This window comes from Octodon degus, unplaced genomic scaffold, assembly GCF_000260255.1.
Source record: "Octodon degus isolate 3935 unplaced genomic scaffold, OctDeg1.0 scaffold00037, whole genome shotgun sequence".
Lineage (NCBI taxonomy): Eukaryota > Metazoa > Chordata > Mammalia > Rodentia > Octodontidae > Octodon > Octodon degus.
The window spans coordinates 819,451-829,582 of NW_004524613.1; the positions used below are offsets into that span (position 1 = coordinate 819,451).

Consider the following 10,132-nt stretch of genomic DNA (forward strand, 5'->3'; position numbering starts at 1 on the left):
CTCTCTGGTCTCTCAGAGCCTATACCATGGGTGCTGTATCAGAGCTACCACACGGGCTGTCCTGAGCATGGAGTGAGGAAGCTGTGCCTGCCACAGGCTGGGTGGGCAGCCACAGAGCTGCCATCACTACTGTCAGCATCGTTAAGAGCTGAGCCTGGAGCTCCTCAGGTCCCAAGCAGCTAGGCCTGGAGGTCGTTGCCAAGCTTTTGCCACCACACACAAGGCTGCTGTGACTGTACCTGGACACCTGACACTTAGCTGTCCTAAGTGTCATGGGAGGCATTGCTCATGGGAGGGAATCCCTCTAAGCAGGACTGCTGAGGTCCAGGGTGCAGGCACTTGAGATCTGGACCACAGCTCTAAAATCGCCTTGTACCACTGTAAACAGTCTGATCTAGTAGTGAGCCCCTGAACACCCTGTAGACCCTTCTCTAAAATGAAATAAAATACATAAAACAAAATAAAATAAAATAAAAATAAATAAAACCATCCTTGTAGACACTTAGAAGGGACATCCTATCCTGGACTTGGTGAGGCCAGGTGCCAGCAGAGGTGGTGATAGGAGCCAGAACACAGCCTTACCCCAACACATTCAAGCCACATTTCTCCCACCAACCCCCATAATTCTGCTTGCCAGGTCTCCTTAGCTGTGTCACTACCTCAAAGAAGCCATCCCTGCCCCCACCATTAGGAGTAAGCCCTGGTCCCATCCCACTGTCTTCACCACCCTCTGTCACCCTCCTGGTCCCCTCACTGCACCTCATACCATCTGCAGCCAGCCCAGTATTTCTTTGCCCTGTCCCCCAGGAATATCAGCCCATGGCCCAGTACTTCTGCTGCTTTCTGATGGCCACCTCACTATTCCTGGAGGTGCAGGCATGGAGGACGGACTTTCCGTGTTTCTCAAAGGAGTACAGGGGTCAGCTTGATGAGGGCACTGGGTTTCCTAAGAATAGATATCACACACCTGGAGATAAGGTAGGGCCTGCAGGATCAGCCATGCAAAGGGAAGAGAGAAGAAGCCAGTGAGACAGACAGGGAACCGCCTGCTGGAGCCAGGGCAGGAGAGGAAGGGGAGGACATGCACTCAGAGTCTGGAACAGTGAGCATGCGCAACTGAGTGGATTCTGAGGAAGGAGATGGTGGGGGGAGGTCCTAAGTGGGTTGGCTGCAGGAGGAAAACTCTAGAAACAAACAGACATGGTAGTCCTGGTCTTCATGCAAGTTGTCTAGTATGAGGATGGGGACAAGTGAACATGGCAAGCCAGGACTCCCAAGGGAGACCTAAAGTGCTATTGGTACCTGGCACTGACACAAGAGATTTAGAGCTCATTTTTCCCTGGGCTATGTCCTTTTCACATTTTATATGTGAAGGGACAAAGGTGCCACAACTTATGAGTGACAGAAGATGGGGTTCAATGTGACATTGGGCAGGGAGAGTGGAAGTGTGGATGGACAATTTCACCACGTGTAGAGAAATGGCCTGGGAAATCCCACTACTCTGTCCATTTCATATGTATTAGTTATTCTAATGTTTTAACGTAGGCACGTAGGCACCAAGACCACACTGTTTTGTTCTGTAGTATGCAAGACTAAGCCAAGACCTGAACACTTGTCGTGTCTCATTATGTCTAATTTGGACACAGACTCTTATAAATTGCACAGGCTGGGTAGAACTCTGTTCCTCCAGCCTCTGACCCTCAGACACCTGAGATTACCAACGTGGGCCACCATGCATTGGGAAGTCCTCGCTCATGTGCATGATGCTGGGCTGCTTGTGGCAGAGAACTGTGGCCCCCATCATCCTGCACCTGGAACTCATAACCTGGTTGTTCCCCTCTCTCCCTGGGACAGGATAGACACAGAAGAGATGTTGCGGCATGGCTTCCATGCCTACACAGCGTCATTTTGTCTCTGCCTTCTCCTCCCCCTCTCTGAGCACTTCATCTAAGATAAGTCAGCCACTTAGTCCGAGAGCCTCCCCTGCCCAGGTTTGGTGTCCACATATGACAGTGGGCCTGAGGCACAGACAGGCCATCTTTGCAGTGTTAGAATGTGAGGCCTGCAGTCAGTCTGCCTGGGTTCACGCCCACCTGCCTCACTTGTTAAACCTCAGTATGCACACAACACAAGGGGATCAGAACAGACCTCATGTCCTAGAGTATCAAGAGGTTCAATGCCCCGGGCACCACATGACCCTCTGGTCCTGCCCTTGGGCCCTGGGAAGGCTTAAAACAAGAGGATCACTATGAGACCAAGCTGCGTAGTGAGATCATGTACTTGTGTGAGTGTACACAGCAGCGCCCCCTAGAAGACAGAAGGAGCTATGGTGACTGTCATATTGCCCTGTCCTAGAGCACCAGGCTCCGTCCCAGCGTAATCCTGGGTAATACAGCGAATTCAGGCACCCCACCCATTTGACAGGGGGTTGGGAGGGAATTGCAGGTCCCCTTTGCAACCATTAGCAGAGCTGTGCACCTCACAGTTCCAAGGCTGAAGGGTCCTGTGTCAGCGTACTATGGTCCCATTCCCCCCGCATCACTGTGCATGAGTATCAGAATGTGTAAGCTTGTGCAAGTTGCTAAATATGAACTTATTGAGGAGCAAACTTTCCACTGATTGGGCTCAGATTTAAACAATCCATCAATCACAGTAGCAGGCGTGTCCTCCCCTCCCTTGGAGAACACTCACCTCTGCTCTGCTGGCTGGCACACTATACCTGCTGTCTGACACATCCAGTCCTCTCCTAGCACCTCATGCAGCCCTCTGCACTGCTCAGACTGTCCTGGGGCCAGGTCCTCTTCTCTCAGCCACTCCTACTTAGGGAACCTAGACAGCTGCACACTGGACCCCAAAAACCATGTCTGTGCCCACCCCTCTCCAGATCGAGCCTGCCTCCTTGGACTCTGCCTCTCTGGGACACACAGTGGGTGGTTAATATTGGCAGAAGCCCAGGGACAGTGACCGGATCTTCCAGCAACCTTGGCCTGGCCCATACTGCTGTGGCCCTGGACTCCTACTCTCTGCCTCTCTGCATCTGATCCATCAGCACAGATGCTTCTTGCCCTACAGAATCAGCCCCTCCACCCTCCCCAGCCCCACACTGAGCTGGCCTCCATCTCCGTGTGTCTGATGCCTGGGGACCTCAGGGCCTCTTCATGGGCTGCTGGGGTCCACCTATCCCTATACTCTACTCTGTTACATCTCAAGCAGCAGTGTCACTCCCTGCACACAGCTCTTGTATGGTGCAGTGACATTCAGGATAAAAGCTAAAGTGGACCAGGCAGTCTTTCTTGTTGCAAGTTTTGGATTCTGCCTGTGCCCCTGTCCATCTGCTCTGGACACACTGGTCACATCCCTGTCTTTGGGCAGGTAACAGCATTCCATACTGCAGTGTGGGAGCTGAGAGTCTCCAGATGGCTGCTTCCTTTGCCCTTTGAAATCAGAGCTTCCCTGCACTGAGACAGCCTCACAAATCGTTTGAGCTCAAGCAGCCAGGCTGAGCCACACCCTTCTCTCTTCCCCTCTATACGTTTGTGTCACAATCTGACACAGTAGACATTACTTCATGGCCCTTATCACCCCTTTGTCCAGAAAGGACAAATTGAACTGACCTCTGCCTGCTATGTGCTCACCTAGGACAGGCCTGGCCATGAGCAGTTCTAATGCATAGTTGTGTAGACCTAGCTTCAGTGTTCCAACACCACCCAGTCTGGCTGTGTGGCACCAGACCCATCCCTGCCCCTCTGGAGCCTCATCTTCCAATGCATACAACTCAAATCCCAGGCCTCTGTGCCCAGAGAAGCCTCTGGGTCTCACAGTTCATTTGCTGGTAGGGACAGCTCTGAAGCTGCACCTACTTCAGGGACCCCGCCATACCTTCTGCAGCCTCAGTGTGCTGTTCGTCAGCTCAGTCCTTGCCTGTTCTGTCAAATTTCCAGACAAGACCTTCACAGGCACACTGGGCGGCTGGTTTGTCTGGATGCCATCCACCTTCTGTCCTCTCTCTTGGGCTGCAGTCATGGTGGCTATGAGGAACAGGCCACCTAGCAGCATGTTGGGCCAGGCCAGCATCTAGACACTTGGTGAAGGGGAGAGGAGCTGGCTCAGGTTCCACAGAGGCTGTCAGGTCCGCTGCCCAAATGGAGCCTGGAATACAGCAGTGTGGCCTGTAACCCACAGGACCTGGTGCTCAGAGCCCCTGCAGCTGCACACCACTCTCCAGGCACTACTCTCTTGGCTATTTATGCTGCAAGTCACAGCCACAGGGCTTCCTGGCCTGTCTTCCCTCACCCAGGCTGCCCCTCACCTCTGCACTTTGGTCCCACCCTCCTCTCCATCCTGACCCTAAGTACTTCCACTGGCTTCTCTGGCCCACTTGTCCCCAAGGCTTCAACCTATCCATGGTACTCAAGGTTTCCCTCAGCCCAAAGGAAGCAAAACATGCAGAGACAGGCACAGAGAACACTTGCCATTCCCCCAGTTTCTCCCAGGATATGCATTCTCCCTTACTATCTCTTTGTCTCTCCTCTGGGGTTTGACCCCCTAGGCCAGGCTCTCAAGTGTCAGCCTCCAGGCTGGCCCTTCTCAACCCCTCCAGCATCGGACTTGGGTTCTCTCCATGGCCGTGTGGCCTGTAACCCACAGGACCAGGTGCAGAGTGGGCCAGGGTGAGACTGCAGAGAGGCAGTCCAGCCATATGTTGCCAGATGAACGGAAAATCACCAGGGGAAGCTGGCTCCTGTCCCCACCTCTCTTTCGAGGCCTCAATGACTCTGTACTGGGATGGCCTTGGCCTGCTTGCTGTGACAGTGATGAGAAGTTGTCCTGTCCTGGGCTAGGTTGTCCCATGTCTGGGGTGATTATGGGTCCTGGGGAGGAGAATCTGGAGAGCAGCTATAATGTGGCCTGGTACAGCCCCCACAGTGGGGCATGCCCTAATTCCTGCTCCCCCAGGGGCCAGAAGCCCTCAGTGGGCAGCTTCAGCTCTCTAGCCCCCACCCCTAATCTGTAACACTCTGGAGCCTCCACCTCCTGTCTGAAGACTCCAGTGGGGCCTCAACCTCGGGCCTGTGGGACTTCCAGTCTACTCTTTGAATTCAGGCTCCACCAGCTGTGCACTTTGGGCAAGTCGAGGCCCTGCTAGGTCTCAGTTTCTTCTTCAGAGAGAGGAACAGTCCCCCATGCTGTAGGCAGGAGAATTAACTGAAATAAGGATGAATGGGCTCTGGCTGAGCATAGATTAAATATTTCTTTTTTCATCTTTTTTGAACCATGCAGAAAATATGGAACATGTCACAAATCTGCACATCATCCAAGGAGGGGTCATGCTAATCCTCCCAGTATCTTTCCAGTTCTGGGGTAAGTGCTGCCAAAGTGAGCCCTGGAGTGAGTCTTCCTGATCTCTGACGGTGCAGCACCATCTGGTGCACAGAGTGCAAACCCCATGAACACAGCTTCCCCCTTGTTGTAACTCAAAAATAAGGCAGGCTCAAAAGTTTTAAAAGCACTTTATTTTAGCTGGTACCCAGCAGCAACACCCAGCACAAAGTACCTGAGTGCACCCTGAAGTGGGGGAGAGTGGGGATAATAAAGCTTGAAACCACAAAGCAGTAGAGGAGGAACAACTCAGGAAGTTCAAAAAGCCATGACGTCTTTTGAGACTAAATATGGTTATAGGTCTGGGGTGGGCTTGGGAAACAGAAGAAACATTGGAACTCAAGGGTGGGATGGGGGCTTCAGGAAACAGGTGTTCTGTGAGACAAAGCACATATTGGAACTCAAGGGTGGGATGAGGGGCTTGGGAAGCAGGAAGTCACATTTTACAGCAGCTGACATGGTTTACTAAGACAGCACATACAGAACAGGATGGCAGCACTTTGGTCAGGTTATAACATTCTCCACTGGTTTTTGTGGCCGAGTCAAATCATTGACTCATCAGGAACTTGTAGGCAATGTTATATTAAATTATTTTGACTTGGGTCACCATTGTCAATCTATTCCAACAGCAAGGAACACTAGTTAACAACAGAGTCTGATTGGTGAGTTTTTAGAACTCTAGAACAGGCAATATCCCCCGTGTCCCCACTGGTTTTTGTGCCACCTCTTGGGCTGTAATATCAGTCAGGGAGTTTTTTCTTTTGTCTTGAGATCTGGCCCACAGTGGGGAGCATCTGCCTCTCTCAAACTGTGGCCACCTTGTCTTTTAATTTTGTCTCCTTGAGGACCCAGCCCTATCTGACTGTCTATAATATTTTTATCTAACTTGGCTGCCTGCAAAATTTTCCCTCTGAAGAAGTAACCCGAACTGCCATGAAGGGATTGTGGGCGATGACTGTTCTGGTTTCTTCAAACTGAAAAAGGTCGTAGTTGTTGCCCAGCAGTCAGAGATACTCTCCAGAGATTCTACCTAAAGGCCCTCAATAGACACCAGGCAATTTTTATCTTGGGTAGGAAGAATGGCTTTAAATCTGGAGGAAGCAAAGCCAAAGAAACAATTAAAGATACATTACTGGAGCACATTAATTGTCGGACCTATGGAATTGTAGGTCCATTAGCAGATACTTTTTGATTGGCAAGTGGGGCCACTGGCTGGGTAACTGACAAATCTGCATGGGCATCTATTAAAAATTTAACAGGCTTTTTTATATATTGGCAATTAACATGGGTTCCTTCAGGTTGATAGGGGAAGACCCAAGACCACTCCAATCTGAAACTTCTTCTGACTGTATCATAAACACTTTTTTTTTTCTTCTCCAGCAGCTTTGGATGGTTCTGCTTGAAATATCCCTTCTGTCTGATCCAGGGAAACATAAATTTTTCCTGTTTCCTGACTGACCTTTTTTCCTGTAGGTTGCTAGTATCCCCATTCTTTTTTTTTATCTATAATTTTATTCTGTATCATTTTACTATGAAACATCTCAACTCAGGCAATTTATTTCTGTAAACCCTTTTTAACTTCTGCAGCTTGTGTCAGATATCTGGGTTCCACTGAGTAAGGTACAATTTTTTGGTTCTAAGGCCTTCTGCAGGTAGCCTTGCTCAAAGAATGTGAGGGCAACTTCCCCTGTAGTGGATTTCCTGATGTAGGATTAGGCTAACAGAGGAAGTATCTTTGAGGGCAATCAGCCCTGCCCAAGGAATGTGATGATAGCTTCCTTTTTAATGAAGCAGGAAACCCAGAGAAGACTCAGCTCACCTCGGCTGCATGAGGTGGACAGTTAAGGCCTTACTATATCTCTATCGTATGATAACCTGGGTTTTGGTATCTTTTGAGAAAGAACAAAATTTTCTGAAAAATTACATCATGTACAATCAAAACACAAGCATTTGAGCTAACAGGTAAATGTGTAAACTTTTTGAAGTAAGCGATCATAACCTACTAGCTTTTAGACCCCTTTATTTATGGAGTCTTACAGTTTACTATAAGTCCCTCTAGCTATACTTATAATTATCTCTAAATTTTGAGAACATATGAAAACCAGATTTATATCTTATTTTTACTGTCAATGTTTTTAAGTAATTTAAGTACAACTTGGCATATTTTTCCAAGTTACACTTGTGTTTACTATCAGCATGAAATATCTGAGTTACATCAAAAATCAATTAGGCTAACTTAATATATTTATCATGAAATATACAGTATGCAGTCAGATCAAACTGATGTCCCATTCAGTTTTGGATATGACCACTATTGTAAGCAAGGGGGCACTATGGAGGGATTTTTAACACTGTGGCTCTAAGTGTTTTGTCACAAATATAAAACCTAGCCCTATCTATAGGCCCAAAGTTATTGGACACTGTGTTGCCAGTGTCTCTAGAATTTTTACATTGACAGGATGTTATCTACATATGAACAATATATCTCAATTACAGCTAAAACAAGATGACAATGACTGGAATAAAGATCAAGGTTGGAAAAAGACAAAGAGACCTGTGCCAATATCCAGCAATGGGCTGGGTTTTTTTCCTGTAGTCGTGATTACTCAGGGCTCCTCCATGGAGATGATAGTCTGGCCAGAGGGAGGAGGCAGGCTCAGTGCCCTTTAGTCCTACTGGACCATTGGGGAAGCTGAGTCTGAGCTCTGGGGCCTCTGCCTCAGAGCGCAGTCTCACTTCTAATGGCTGCCTCGGCAGTCAGGGCATGGCTTCTGGGCCTCTTAAGGCAGTCCTTCTTACACTGGCCTGGCTTTTGATAGCAGCAGTAGATCAGCCTCATTGTCACTGAGATCTTCTTGGAGCCTAGAGAATCAGACTTAGGGTCTGTTCTGAGGCTGCAACAAAGGCAGCTCTTTTTGGTCTTTTTGCTTTTTCTCCCTGATTCTCTCCCAGATTCAATTACAGGACATTGTTTTCTTAGTGTCCTATAAAATATCAAGTGAGTTGTCTGGAGCAAAAGCTATCTTTTGTAGCTCTTTTTTAATCTCTGAAGCTGACTAAGTAATGAACTTATCTGTAAAAGTAATCTGTCCCCTTACTGAATTAGCATCTCAAAAAGTATACTTTACCAGATTTTTATTAAACATTTTAAGAAATCAGAGGGGTGTTTATCTTTTCCCTGGTAAATAGCTGAAATTAAATAACTGAAGATTTGGTCTTAGTTCTTTTTAGACCTTCAAGAATACATACTAGAAAATATTTTTTTTATTATAATCTCCTGCCTGGCTATTAGGCCAGCAGGGGTCTGACTGCTTGGGCTCCAGTGGGAGGAGGTAGTTCCTGTTACAGCTAAACCATGATAGACTGGCTGTTTATCTTTTAGTTGTTTTAAAATTAAAATATGACACTTATTTCCAAATGCAACATCAGCTTATAATGCTGCCTGTTTTTTTTTTTTTTTATAGAAGTCAAAGCTTGGTTTAAGATTAGCATTACATAAATATTTTAGCAACTAAAGATTTAACCTTGAAACTCACAGGTGAAACTTATTATCATTTAGCATCACATCTTACATATTGGTAAAAACACAATACAGCTGGCAAACATCTTATTCTCAGTTAACACATAAAGCAGATGTAAGCTTTTAGTGGTCAGGAACCAGTTTCCATCAAAGAACGTTCGGGTATGGTGCCTTAACCCCTTAGGTATTCTCAGTTTCTTTTGACTTACACAACCAGAGATATCTCCAGAAAGGAATCCAGCAGTTTTTCTGGTCAACATTCCATCAGCCACAGACTTCAGTGGGGATTCACCAAAGAATGGCTGGGGAAATCTGTCCTCTGCTTTAAAGAGTCGCAGCTGTTCTAAGTACATTTACTAGCTGGTAGAGTAACCACTGTTTATCCAAATTTTATAAGGAAAATCTAAAAAGCCTGAACAAGATTACCTAAGTACCTTACAGTAAAGGCCTTTAGTCTTTAACTTATCTCTTACTCAATTAAATGGTAACTAAACTTAGGAGAAAAGGTCAAAAATTTTTTCTTTCTCATATTAAATGTTTTGGTCCCATAAGAGTGCTACTTTTGGAGATAGCTCCTGCTGGTGTCACCCAGAAGTCGGTTCTCTCCATTGTGTCTCAGGTTTACTCTCCTGAAGGAGACCTGCCCAGAACACTAAGCCGGGACATGGCTTTTATATGTGTCCTCCTGGATGCACGCAGTTTTGTTTTTGTTTTTGTTTTGTCTCATCTGACCCAGAGATGTGGTATGTGTCCTTCTTCTACAATGATTTTTTTGTTTTTCGCATTAACGCTCATTTTCTAAGGGCTTTACTTAGCTGGAACAATCAGAGGTTTTTTTGTTTTTTGGTTTTTTGGTTTTTTTTTACATGCCTCTAAGAAGGAAAGTACAAAGAGGTAGGAAAATTAGGAGTAGAGTTAAAGCAAGGAAACTGAAACAGATCAGGCCTGACATTCCCTCTAGCATGTAGAAGGGAATCAGAACCAGTCTATCCCAGTGAAACCTGTCCTTCAAGTCTTTAAGAACGGTTGCCTTGCCAGTTAAACAGAAGACCCAATGCTATTATGGGCTACTGGACTCTTTTAGAATATTTTGCTGAGTTTACACACCTATAATATTCAATAACAGAACTTAGAAAAAATGGGGTATACCCATGAATGTCCATTTTGTATTTGTGTATTCCAAGTGGTTAGGATAGATATATAGTTGCATTCTCTTAATGAATAGAATGATTT

At 46.8% G+C, this 10,132-nt stretch overlaps 1 non-coding gene across 1 annotated transcript; it reads right to left on the reverse strand.

Annotated features, from left to right (window-relative positions):
* Positions 1 to 5,279: 5,279 nt before the first annotated feature.
* On the reverse strand, positions 5,280 to 5,384 carry LOC111816694. Its single transcript, XR_002821043.1, has one exon. It is a non-coding gene; the product is annotated as a U6 spliceosomal RNA (small nuclear RNA).
* Positions 5,385 to 10,132: the final 4,748 nt, after the last annotated feature.